Raw genomic sequence first — 14,081 nt, 5'->3', positions numbered from 1 at the left:
CGTACTCGACTCACTGTCTTAAGGTTTTGGTTTCGATCTCAGCTCAGGTATTTTTTTTTCTTACAAGTGAACTGTTTAGAAAAAACATAATACTAGCATGTACATGTATCAATTTCGTTACTTTTTTTTTTAAAAGGTATTTAACGTTACGTTTAATACAAGGAAGCGCCGGGTACATCTAATCTGTGTGTGTGTGTGAGAGAGAGAGAGAGAGAGAGAGAGAAACACTTCTAAACCTATATACTCAACGAATTCTTGATCCATAGACTCGAAATTTAAGAGACAGAAAATTCAGACATTTGGAAAACTTTTTAATCTGTTTTCATCCAGAAAAAAAAGGCAGCTAAAGGATAAAAAGTTGAAAAATTGGTACTTGGGGGTGATTGGATTTTACCCGTTTGTCAAATGCGCGGTCGTGAAGCTTCTTTATTTAAGAATAAGTAGGTTGGAAAACACTTTGTAAAACCGTTTGAAGCTGGTGTAATGGTTATCATACTTAACTCAGGGTTTTGGTTTCGATCTCGACTCTAGTATTTTTTTTTTGAAGTACTGGCCTGTCTATCGACTAGACTACACATATTTTCACGAAATCAATCCAGTTTTGATTCTTCAGACCCTATCCAAATATAGATTATAAAATGCAAAACGGGTAAAACGGATGCCAAAAGACAAAGTTCTTCATTCAATATCAGGCAAAGTCGGATCTTCCTATCAGTAAATATATTAGAATAATAAATGATAGAATGCACTTAAATGGTCAATTGTTTATCATAAGATAAAATTTATTTAAAGAAATTCTATAAACATTTATTTTTAATGTAAAACTAGATGTTTCTTTAAAACGTCATAAAAACGAAGTGTGCTCCTAAGTAAATTACAATAGTTTTTTTTTTTTTTTTTTTTTGCTTATTCACAGCGAAATAGTGTGGCTTGTCCATTGAACAACATATGAACTATTCTTGAATCTTTTCATCCAAAAATAATATGCATGCGATTAGGAAACCGTTTATCGTGAACAATTATCTGAAAACGCAAGTTATTTTTAACAATAGCGGAGGTGATATGTGTTCATATTTCGCCCCCCCCCTTCTTTATGATAATGTAATCTAAATGAACGCAATAGATGTGAATGGATTTAAAATTGGTTAAGTCAATTCCATAGTCCACATTAATATCCATTACAATGCTCATGCACGCCCCCCCCCCAATGTTCTTGTTGATAATATTGGATGTATTGATCGATAACAATTATAATACTGTTATAACAATTATAAAACTGTAAAAGTTATTCATCTACGTAATCTGGTTAATATGTGTCAGAATATCTGGTTATTACGGTTTATCTCCATTATCTTTATAGGATATAGTTTAAGGTAATATCCAGGACCATCTTTATAGGAGTCTGTGACATATTTCCATTGTACAGACGCCTGGCATGAACGGAAACCTCACGATATCATTATACCGTTTTTAGGATCAAGTAAAGATGAGATACCCCGAAGCAGAAGACGGATACTGGCGAACATTTCCAGTGACACTGGTTGTTCAACCTCAACCTTGACATTGCCGTTGGTTGTTTGTAAACACGTCAAATAGCAGACATGGTCGAATGTTCGCGAACAAGGATTTTTTTATTAATTATATTTACAAAACTTTTTAAGATTTAAAAGAAAAAATATATATTTACAAAACATTTTTTTTAATATTAAATATTTACAAATCTTTTAAGGATAAAGATACAACTTTTTTCTATTTACACAAAACTTTTTAATGTAAGTAATAAAACGAACGTATTTAAACAAAATATATTTAAATAAATGGGTGTCTTTCTGACTGCGTTTATATATATATATATATATATATATATATATATATATATATATATATATATATATATATATATATACACAGAACTTTTTGATAGAACTACTACTAATAATAATAATATAAATAAATGGTAAATTTTTACGACGTGCCCCAGCGTATTATAAACACCCCAACCTCCCTATGTTAAGAATGGCTTTCAAAATAAACATCACCAACCTCAAAAGCCGTTCTTAACACGGGGAAGTTGGGAGGGGGGTATTCTGAAAGCCGTTTTTAACATGGGGTGGTTGAGGGTGTTTATACTACGCTGGGCTGGGGCAGGTTGTGAAATAATACCAAATAAATAAGCAGATGTTATAACTGAGAATTTCGGATGATGTCAATTACAAAAAAAAAAAAAATTGAATAAAATTATTATAACCAATCTTTTTAATGGCAGAAACAAATATAAAATAACTAACTTGTTCGGATTTTTGCGACCAAGATTAATTTTTATGCATAATGTGTTTTTTTTTTTTTTTGTTTGTTTGTTTTTTTTTTTATCTTTCTGGTCCCCCCCCCCCACCTTGGGAAAATAAAAATACAAAAAGCGTTCCCGCAATAAACGAAATACTACCCCGCAGTCAAAGTTGACCTCATTAAGTCATTAAAACGTGCACCTGCCAATTCTAAATACTTAAATAAATTCAAACGTATGTCTGTTAGTATTTCGCGGTGGCCCAGTGGTAAACGCTGCACTTTTATTTTCACACTTTAATTTCCAACTTTGCCTCAAGGGTTTGGGTTCGATCCTCATACTTACCTACCAAAACTTTTTTTTTTAATTCCCCCCCCCCACACACACACCGGAGTTTTGATTTACCCAAATCCACACACACCTCCAAACACCCGGGCAACGCTGGATACCCCTCGCTAGTAAATACTGTAAGCAACAAGTATAAACAATCGAGATTTAAAAAATATATTTTATTCACATATCTTTTAAAACTTATTTTTATAAAGATGAAGTGGAGAAGTGCAATATCACAAGATACAAATCTTTTTATAATTTTCATTTTTATTAAAAAAAAAAAAAAACTTGCTATTTGCTTACTTCTCCACAAGGGCAAATTAAATACGTCGTTTAGCGTCCGAAATTCTCAGTTTCTAATGTTTTGTAATTAATTTAGTTTTTTTTTTTTTTTTTTTTTTTTTTTTTTAAATTACATTTTCACCCCAAACAAGGCACATTGTTACTGTGGTGTAGGGGGCTACTATCAGGGGCAGCAGCAATTGGGATACTATGTTGGGATTTGGGCAGCAAGATGTCGGTTCACTTTACACTTGAACTTCTGCATGTCAGTACAGTTGGGGAAGCAGGGACTTCGAATGGAATTCCAGAGTCTCGCGGTTCTGGGGAAGAAACTACTGGAGTAGAAAGATCTTCTACATCTAAGGATCTCTACTGTGTGGGGAAGGGATTTAGCTGCCTGTCAGGTTTGTCGAGGGTGTCTACGTCATGGGGGCACAAGTGTCTGCAGTTCGTCAGAGCATTCATCATTAAAATACTTGTAGAACAGGCAGAAGGATGCAACATTTCGTCAATGGGACAGAGGCTGAAGCTTAGATGACAGTTCAGGGCCTATCAGATTGGCAACTCTCTTTTGAACCTTGTCTAGGAGCGAGAGACTAGTAGCAGACGCACCAGCCCAAATGTGACAGCAATACTCCATACATGAGTGAATGGTGGCCTTATCGAGGCTGTTGTAGAGTTTCCAGAAGTTACGAGTTCCTAATTTTTGTGCTTCGATGCGTTTTTTTGTGGTTTCAGTAAATTCTCTCTTAGCTGTCGCTATTTCTTTGTTAACGTTACTTCTAGCGTCTATATACTTCTGTCTGTTTGAACTGGACTTATGTTGGTTAAATCTGTGGTATGCATGCTGCCTTTGAGCAATCGCAGTTGCGCAAGTAGAAATAAACCATTGGGGAGAGTGAGGCTTGCTATAAAATTTCCACATGGGAACATGTGCTTCAATTGCTGTTTTGAACCATTCAGTGGTCTCATTTGTGCACTGCTCAGCAGGAAGAGAAAAATTATTTCCCCATGGGGCATCTCTGATGGCTTCCCAGTCAGCCTTTTTATAATATCTCGTTGTTTTGAGCACTGGCTCTTCAGTTTTGGGTCTAGAGTTTAGGGTGATTTCGACCATTATCACTGCATGATCAGCGCTCATGAGTGGGCTATCAGCATTTGTTATATATTCCTCGGGAGCTGTGGTCAGAAACAGATATAGAAGTGATGCGTGTTGTTCTTGCTGATCAGGGAAACGTAACCATTTGTGATAGGGAGTGAGATATAGCGAAGCTGTGTTGTGCTGCCCACTGCATCTGTGTGAGTAGAGAATCCAAGCCAGTTTTTATGGTGGACATTAAAGTCACCAAATACATGTACTTGTGCGCTAGTGTCGAGGGAGAGTGATGTGTCTATGCTGTCAGAGACTGTTTATTATGGTGCAGTCCTGGGTCGAGGAAGAGCAGTTCATTCTTTTTATTTTTTTTTAATTATAATTATTATTATTAGTTTTATTAAGTTCTGTAAATATATTTTTAAAAATATGCAATCAGAAAGACACCCATCTATTTCAATACATTTTGTTAAATTTACGTTCGGCAATGTCAAGGTCGAACAACCGGTGTCACTTGAAATGTGTGCTAGTTTTCGTCTTCTGCTATGGGGTATCTAATCTTTACTTGATCCAGTTTTTAGACAGCCTTTGGATCCTAGCCAGAAGATATTTCCATTGTATGGACACCCAGAGTGAATGTAAACACCATGATATCATTATACCATCTTTAGACAGAACAGATACTACCCTTGGATCCTAGCCAGAAGACCAAGAAAGTATATTTTAGCTTCACGTACGGCCCAAAAGCGACATGTTTTTTTATTTTAATCATTATTTTTTTTTTTTTTTTACTTTGGCGTCTTTGATCATTGAGCGATCCCATTTACTAAAAAGGAGGACAGAAGGTGATAAACGACAAACATTAAATTATCATATATATCTACAAACTAATTTTATGTTCGTAATATGTTATCTTCTTTCTCCTTTTTAGTAAATGGGATCTCCTGATCACATAATTTATAATCTGGAAACTGTGACACATGTACGTACGTACTACGTTAAAGGTAATACGGTATTAATATATAAATGACCTAGCGAAGTGTGTGATTGACACACAATTGCATTTGTGCAGTTTTTCAACATAATTTATAATCTTGTAATGACATTTTCCCTGTTGATTGCAGTACGATGCTGGTCCTGTGCAGTTCTAGGAGGCCCACCCTCTTTGTCTTTGCCTTCTCTTTTTAAGATGGGGTTAGTTTATTGCTAATCGCCCAAGGTGATATATCGGGGGAATGGTGAAAGAGCAGCCTGGAGTGCTCCTCCTCGAAGCGTTGGCTTTTCAATCCTGCTTTCTTACTCTTGCGTCTAATCTGCCCGCCACGGAAGGGAGATAAATAGTTACCATATTGAACACTTGACCCAAATACTGAAAATTTTCACCGAAATGGCAAGCAGTATTTTTTTTCTTCTGACAAGACTTATTAAAAGAATAGAGAAATATGGCATACTGGAAAAGTTCACCAAAATTCTGTTATACACACGTATTAGTTTTTTTTGTTGTTTTTTTTTTTTTACTCTAACACGTTGCATTTTGGTTTTTGTGTTATTTCTTCTGGTCGTAGCAATCAGGGATCAGAGAATAAAGGATTTGTCTAAAAGATGTTCAAGTAATTTTGAACAGTGAATAATTAGCAGAGACTGGTTACAAACTATTCCTTATTATTAAAGGTTGCATTTCACAAATATCAATTAGCACAGAGACATTGATCCTAGCAAGTTTTCACATGAATAGGAAAGAACTTCAACTCGCTTTTTCCCCCCATTGTGACAACATTTCCAAGTACTTCCCTGTATAAAATGTGATTCTGAACGTGATCGTCTTCTCTAAAGTGCTCTTTCTCCTTTTTATAGCTTTTATTTATTTATTGGTGATGTCATTCCGTATGCATTTGCATCCACGCTCTGTTACACAGGCAGGAATCCCTCTAATCTTTATTCAAACACATCCGACCCAAAGTAGAAATATCAATCCATGCATAAGTTATCCCATTTTTGTTTAAGGGAAATGTGTTAGCATATACTACTACAACTAACATATCTTTTAATGTTAAAATCATTTTCTAATGTTATTTTTCCTAACATATATAATAACAAACAAAAAAAATATTTTAAATGAAACACTGAGAATGTTTTTAAATGTTAATATGGTAAATATTAGACAACAAAACTCACACCAACAAACTCAAAGGATCCTACCTGAAAAAGGCGAGAGAAATAACTGATCGAAATGTTGCTTATAGGACTGCCCTGCACACAAATGAAAACAGAATATATAGAGAAAGAAAAGGTTAGATGAATGAAAGATAACCAGCATATATATATATATATATATATATATATATATATATATATATACACACACACACACACACACACTTGAAACAAAAATATTGAATAAAAATGACAAAAGGTAAACTTTATCTGAATATATTTAATAAACTTATCGGATGAAACACACCTAATAATAATAATCTCATTGGTAAACGACTGTTACAATAACGCAAATTAATTTTAAAAGGTTAGCAAAAGAGACGGTGGAAATCTGAAGAGACTTGTTGTCACTCAGATTCCACAGGCCGTCCTCAGAAATTTTTGATGATGGCCTGTGAAAACTGCAAGTGAGTAAATAATTTAAATTCTGAAGCATTGAAAATAATTGTCCTATTTTAATAATATTTGTATACTTTTTATTAAGTTAATCAATACTAAATGCAAACGATACATGTCTGTCTGATTAACTATTTTTAAGAAACAAAAACTACAGTTGTATCATTTTTTTTTATTTATTTACAATTAGTTGTAAATACAACTAGTTGCAAATACCCGACATTGCCCGGGAAATTTTAATTTTAACATTTTGTTTCGTTTTTTTTTTTTAACTATGCTATTTTTTGCTTTTTTTTAATAGAATTTTTAAAATGAAAACTAATTATTACAACATGATTATTTGTGAAATTATTAACCAACTTGTTTTAAAACTATAAGTAATGTTAGAATCTATTCATAAAATTTGGGGATGTAAATAGCGTCAAAAACTTTCAATATCTTAATGCTTGAGGATTTTGCTAAGAATTTTAAAATCAGTTTATGAAAGTATTCTCTACTTGACAGTTTATGTTTCCAAAGCTTTTCAAATTGCCAACGATCATGAATTTTTTTTAATTATTAAAAAAATATTTAAATGAATGCTTGTTTACAAAAAAGAAAAAAAAACAAAATGTATTTTGGTCAAATCACTTTTTTAATTAAATTTCTGTTTAAATAAGATCCTTTTTAAATCTGATTTTAGTACTTTACGGTTCTAATTTTAATAATTAATAAACAAAAAATAATTAACAAAAAATAAACAAAAAATAATTTAGAAACAGAAAAATAATTTAGAAACAAAAAAAATAATTTAGAAACAAAAAAAATAATTTAGGAACAGAAAAAATAATTTAGGAACAGAAAAAATAATTTAGGAACAGAAAAATAATTTAGAAACAGAAAAATTATTTAGAAACAGAAAAATAATTTAGAAACAAAAAAAAATAATTTAGAAACAAAAAAATAATTTAGAAACAAAAAAAATGATTTAAGAACAGAAAAATGATTTAGGAACAGAAAAATGATTTAGGAACAAAAAAAATAATTTAGAAACAAAAAAAATAATTTAGAAACAAAAAAAATAATTTAGAAACAAAAAAAAATGATTTAGGAACATAAAAATGATTTAGGAACAAAAAAAATAATTTAGAAACAAAAAAAATTTAGAAACAAAAAAATAATTTGGAAACAAAAAAAATAATTTAGAAACAAAAAAAATGATTTAGGAACAGAAAAATAATTTAGAAACAGAAAAATAATTTAGAAACAGAAAAATAATTTAGAAACAAAAAAAATAATTTAGAAACAAAAAAAATAATTTAGAAACAAAAAAAATGATTTAGGAACAGAAAAATGATTTAGAAATAGAAAAATAGTTTAGAAACAAAAAATAATTTAGAAACAAAAAAATAATTTCACTTTATTTACAATCTCTACTCATCTTTATTTAAATCAAATAATTATTTAGCCTGTCAGTTTCAAACCGTTTATTGTTATTTAATCGCAAAGCATAATATGCATTGACAATTATTATATACGATAGATTAAACATAAGTTGTTAAGCTTTCTCAATAATATTAGTGTAAATGATTGTAAGCGATCAGACGAGACTTGCAGTCAGTTTGGTCAATTTCATAGTCTATGCCAGCATCCATTACAGAACCCTTGTGTCTTCACCAATCAATAAAAGAACTACTGCAAGCACTAATAAAAATTAGAGAGGTCTTACTAAAAGCACTACTAAAACCAAGTTTCTACCTCCTTGAAGAGAAAATATTTTTAAGTAAGGTTTGAAAAAAAAAAAAATAAATAAATCGTCAGAATCCACAGGAGCGCTCCTACAAGCAGTTAATATGGTTATAAATATGATTATAGTTATATATTGTATATTTAAATCATTTTTTTTTTTAACTGAACGGGGTTAAATTACATTTATTTGTAAGGAAAACACATTAAAATAACTTAAAACAAAAAATATTGTTGACTTTGTCACTGAATAGCAACAGTGACTTAATATTAAACTTAAGACAGGGCGGCCATGAAATAGGTAAGCAGACAAATTTTTGGAAATTGGAAGTCAGAAACCAGTTGGACGGTTTAAACGCCCAAGCAAGCAAGCTTATCTGAGTCTTATAATTATATAGATAGATAGATTGGACCTGGAATATTTGTCAAATATTTATATTAGATATTCCACTCCTCCCAACCACCAATTTATATTTTGTGTCAGGTTTACTTGTTACACAAGTCGAGATCATTCAGTTTACAGATGATTATTTAATAATTGTACATTCTATTCAGGATCATTTAAATGTTACTTCATCTTCATGCATTAATCGATGGGACAAATAATGATCATGGAATATAATGAACCCATTATTTTTATTTGAATCTTAGTGGAAACTTATTTTGTTTAAAACAAAAAATACCTTTACTTAAGTTATGGTTTTCAAGTAAAAAAAAAAAAAAAAAAAGGATTTATTTTTGCTTTTTTTATGAAAATAAAGCATCGCATATTGTAACAATAAAAAAGGAAAATCAATTTTTTTAGGAACATTACAAAGAAAGCCCTAAAGTCCATATTAATGCATTCGATATAACAAAGAAAAATTAATTTCTAAAACTACCGATATCATTGAGTTAAGCATTGTTTAATATTTTCACACAAAAAATTAAAATTGCAAAAAATATTTCTTTTTTTTTTTAGATTTCATGTTTTGTATAATTTTTATATGTAAGATTCTAATATTTTCCTTGCTTGAATGAACCTTTAACTTTACGCGTAATAATTTATATAATCTTGAAAAATAAAAAAATTTTGAAATTTAAAAGCAGGAACACAAAAAAATAATCAAATAATCGAATTAAAAAATGGTAAAAATTATACAAACGTTCACGATAGGAATGTAAGGATGCACGGCTGGGGGAAGGGAAGAATACCAGCACTCCCTACCTCCCTCCCACTATGTGACCTCATTTTCAGATAACGTTTTTACTTTTTGACATTTTGGGCTTCCGTAGAATTCATGTTTAGACACCTTCGTTTTTTTTTTGGGGGGGGGGTATGCAAAGCCAGAATCTCTCGCCTTTGGGGACTAGTTAAGCTATTTTTTTGTATAAGCAAGGTGTTTTTGTTTATTTAATTCAATATCTTAGGACTTTACTAATTATCTTTTAAATAGACCTAGAAAACTAATATTTATCTTTTAAGGGATTTCTACAATGAATTTATTCAATTTCAAAATTTAGCTGAACTTGTCAGTTTCCTGAATGTCGCCATGAAAACATATTTCATTATAACTTTTTTTTCACGTTTACAAATATTTTTTTTCCTTTTAGAAATTAACTTTAGGCTTTAAACTTTCAAATACAATCAAAAAAGTAGTCAGAAACTTACAATTTATGATAAACCGGCTTTCAAAACTATGCCCCCTATTTATTTTCCCGCCGATATTGCATCTACCTACTTTAACAGACAAACAAACTTCCTCTTTCTCACAGATACACCCACACCTACACACAGGTTATATAAGGATTAACCTCTTACCCTAGTTTTAAATACTTATTTATTGGGATGCGCCTTGCATGACAGGATGAGGCTATTATGATGTTCATCCTAACTTACTAAGCTGAGCATAACACAGTCCAAGGCCAAATTAGGATAAACAGACTCAAAAGGTCATAACTGAAAATGTGGGCTTTGAACTAGTCTAACATCAGTCAGTGCGACTAATGGGAAACATGAAATTATCTCAGATATTCATAAGAAACCTGAACGATAGCCACAAAAACAAGTTATGAAATGATGATGATAATCATAATATTAATGATAATAATAATGATGATAATAAAATAATGACAATATTAATGATGATGATAATAATGATAATAATGATAATGATAATAAAATAACAGTAAAAATTTTTAAAGTCAATATTTTGAAAATGTATGCATAAAGTTTCTCTCTCCTCTGATCTCGAGCGCGTGGTTCAGTGGGGGAAGTCGTGGCTGGTTACTTTTAATGCAAGCTCCTATCTTTACATCATCAACGCTCTGATCCCCATCTGGCATCAATTGAAATGGATGGCTCTCGTCTAGGAAAAGCCCCGTGTTTTGACAAGCTTCTGGGTTTGTGCTTTACTCCTGATCTGAAATGGAACACGTACATCAAGTCTGTTGCCAAGGTCGCTGGAAAGATGGTGGGATCCTTCTACCGCTCCAGAAGATATCTCACTACTGATGCAATTCTCTATCTATATAAAAGCCAAGTACGTCCAAGGATGGAATACTGCTGCCATATCTGGGCAGAAGCTGCTAAAAACAGCCTATCCTGCCTTGACAGAGTACAAAATAGACTTCATGGCTTAGTGGGGGATGCCCTTTTCTCTACCCTGCAACCTCCCTCCCACAGAAGAGACGTTGCGAGCCTATCCTTGTTTTATCGTTATTTCCATGACAGGTGCTCGTCTTAACTCCAATCTCTGGTCCCCCCTCGCCAATCTTTCACGAAAAACACCCGTCTAGCTGAATCCATTGTGAAAAATTTCCCCCACTATTTATCTGTGCCTAAATCAAAATGTGGGTTCCATGAACAAAGCTTCTTTCTTAGAACTGCACGCCTGTGGAACTGTTCCGTCTGCCTGCTTCCCACCGGACTACAACTTGGACGTCTTCAAGTCCAACGTTAACAAATTCCTAATGAACCGCCCCCTTAAGTAAACACTTCATTAAATCTCCACACTAACGTATTGTACTTGCAATAACCCTTATCCCTGAGTGGCTTCCGGGCCTTGATAAGTGGGGACCACCGTGTAAAAAAAAAAAAAAAAAAAGTATTGTTAATGTATCTGCCACTAATCTTTCACTGTTAAAAAAAAGTCTTAAATCTAATAAGTCCCACACCATGAGCCAAGCTTCAACCTCTGTCCCATCGCTGCAATGTTGCATCCCTGTGTCTGTTTTACAAGTATTTTAATGGAATGTGTACTGATGAACTCATTCCACTTGTAACTCGTAAACGTACATACTCCCAACTAACTTTCACTGTTGAGAAAACCGCCTACTCTAATAGTCTCTTCCCTCGAACTGTTAAAATTTGGAATTCCCTCCCTGTTTCCTACTTCCGACTATCCTAAACTGCAGAAGTTTAAATGAAATGTGAACAGATATCTCGCTGCTTAACTCCCCACAGTTCCTTAGAAACAATCTGAAATAGGAACACTATGTCTTGTTTGGGGTAAAAAAGAGCATCTAATGTAAACAGGGAATACTGCGTAACGAACAAAGACGTTCTTCCAAAAGCATGTTTGCCCTCCTCTCCCAGTCAAGAACTGTGTCCGGCTGAGCGAGGAGAGAAGATATGAACAGTGGGAGGAGTGGGGAGGCAGGGGCAAGAGGGCAGCATCAGCAACAGCAGAGCCTGACGGAGGGTACCGCTCCGGAAAGTGCAGCAAGATCTGCCGTTCCTGCATCAACCTGCTCAGTCACAGCAGCAGCAGCTGCTACCATTCGACATGACAACCTTCAGGCGCGATTCTCCATCATCTTTGGAGATGAAAGGACGCCAACAGAGTATGTAAACAAGTTCTTGTCGATCCGCGCTATTAAATAATTAGATTAGACCCCCTTTCCACCATCACTGATCATTATGTTGTTCTTTCACCAACCGACACTCATTGGCCCTTATCCTCGAGTGGCTTCCAAGCCATGGTAAGTGATGACTCACGTAAAGAATATAAATAAAATACAATTTACAAAGACTTTCTGTCCATTTGAAAACTTAACATTTTGACGGATGTAATCGGCATTTAATGATTGCCACCAACATTTTTTAATCAGCAAAAAACAAACAAAAAAAATTATGTTGATCAACAGAAGAAAATTGAGTTGAGAATGGATGAACAGATTGAAAGATAGAGTTAGAAAAATGTAAACAGATAAAAAATATATTAACTGATAACTGTCAGTTCACCATCGCTTTGCAAAGTTCGTTATTTGAAACATTTGAAACATTCATTTGATAGGAGACTTGTTGTCACATCTTAGAAGATATTCCGTAAATGCAAATTATTTGAAAACCAGAAAATGCCAAGGAAAAATTATATTAAATGCTAAAATATTTTTTTTTTTTTTGTCTGAGACTTTCTGTGTTCAACATTTTTTTATGGAAATCGTGCCCCAAAATGGGAGGGAGAGGGGCTAGAAAAAATACTTGAAGGCAGGGACGTGCAGAGGAGGGTGGGGTGCTAGGGATGCCCAAACACCTGCTCCTTTTACTGCTTTTAAAAGTGCACTTTTCAGAGGACTGTGCCCCACCATTAATATATTTTTTGCCGTTTTTCTCACTTGAGCACCTGCCCTAAAAAAGTTTTCTGCACTTCGCCGTTTCAAGGTAAAAAAAAAAAAAACAGCCAGCAATAAGTATAAGATGAATACAGCAATTCTTTCCTCTTTGTCAAAGACATTTTCGTGGAATATGAGAACTAAATGAACAAAAAAAATCACTTTCTACACCATATAAGTCTATGATAAACATGAAATTTTTTTTGATTCATATAAAATAAACACTAATATTTCGGTAATTTCGATGCAAATTTGTAGCCAAAGGAAAAGAAATCAATTTACCGTGGGAGTGTGTGTGTGTGGGGAGGGTCTAAGAATATTTGAACACAAAGTGCTAAATATTTGTTAAGGAAAAAGATAATATTGCTAAATAGAACTATTTCTTATATGAAAATCAAAACCATCACTGCTTTAAAATTAAGTTAATCAATAAAATGTTCTTGTTCAAAACTAATATGCAAATTAGTTAACCTTGCAACTAACATTTCACATACAGGATGGAACGATAAAATTGCTGCCCTAGAAAAGACAACATGATTCCATTTCCGTTTGACGAAAACCGGTTTCATTCTTTTTTTTGTTGCAGACCATCTATTAGTTGGCCAGTTGTATACAAATCCTAAGTGCGATAGGAGCCTTTTATCAAACTAGATCGGAGATGTGCTGCTGTACAACTTATCCTCTCTACCGATCCAAGTTTTGAAAACAGGACCATTGCTAGCACCCTCAAAATGCGATGTGCCCAGGGTGATTAAAATTAAGTTTCCAGTCACAATCATGTTCTTTGGTGTGGTTTCAAGTGAGGACCACATCATGCCACCTCACATCTTCAAAGTCGGCTTGAAAGTCAACAATGAAGTGTACCTGGATGTGCTGAAGAGTGTGGTGATCCCTTGGTGCAATAAGGTGGCTGCTGGCAGACCCTGGATGTAGCAGCAGGACTCTGCACTGATCCACAAGTCCAGAGAGACCCTGACTTGGCTTCAGAAGGAGTGCTACGACTTTGTACTCTTTTCTCACTGCTGTCCTCCTCTCCCGACCTGAACCCGTTGGACTACTTTATTTGGTCCTACGTCGAGAATATCACCAACATGACCTCTCACAACACCAAAGCCAGCCTGATTGTTGCCATCCACCAAATATTCACCAATCTCCCAC

General features: G+C 33.5%; 1 protein-coding gene across 9 annotated transcripts in view; it reads right to left on the bottom strand.

The window, feature by feature from the left end:
- Positions 1–14,081, bottom strand: part of LOC145277048 (uncharacterized) — a 337,642-nt gene that overhangs the window by 223,027 nt on the left and 100,534 nt on the right. For 2 of the 9 annotated variants that reach the window (XM_080128696.1, XM_080128692.1), the window contains exon 2: positions 6,192–6,242. The exons of the other annotated variants lie outside the window; for them this stretch is intronic. The gene's annotated coding sequence lies outside the window, so the exon portion shown is untranslated. The remainder of the gene's footprint in view (positions 1–6,191; positions 6,243–14,081) is intronic. 9 annotated transcript variants of the gene reach the window in all.

The sequence above is a fragment of the Euprymna scolopes genome, chromosome 5, assembly GCF_053919585.1.
Source record: "Euprymna scolopes isolate OS-2025 chromosome 5, ASM5391958v1, whole genome shotgun sequence".
NCBI classification, from domain to species: domain Eukaryota; kingdom Metazoa; phylum Mollusca; class Cephalopoda; order Sepiida; family Sepiolidae; genus Euprymna; species Euprymna scolopes.
The sequence above is the reverse complement of the archived record's forward strand: the minus strand, read 5'-3'. Positions and strand labels throughout refer to the sequence as shown.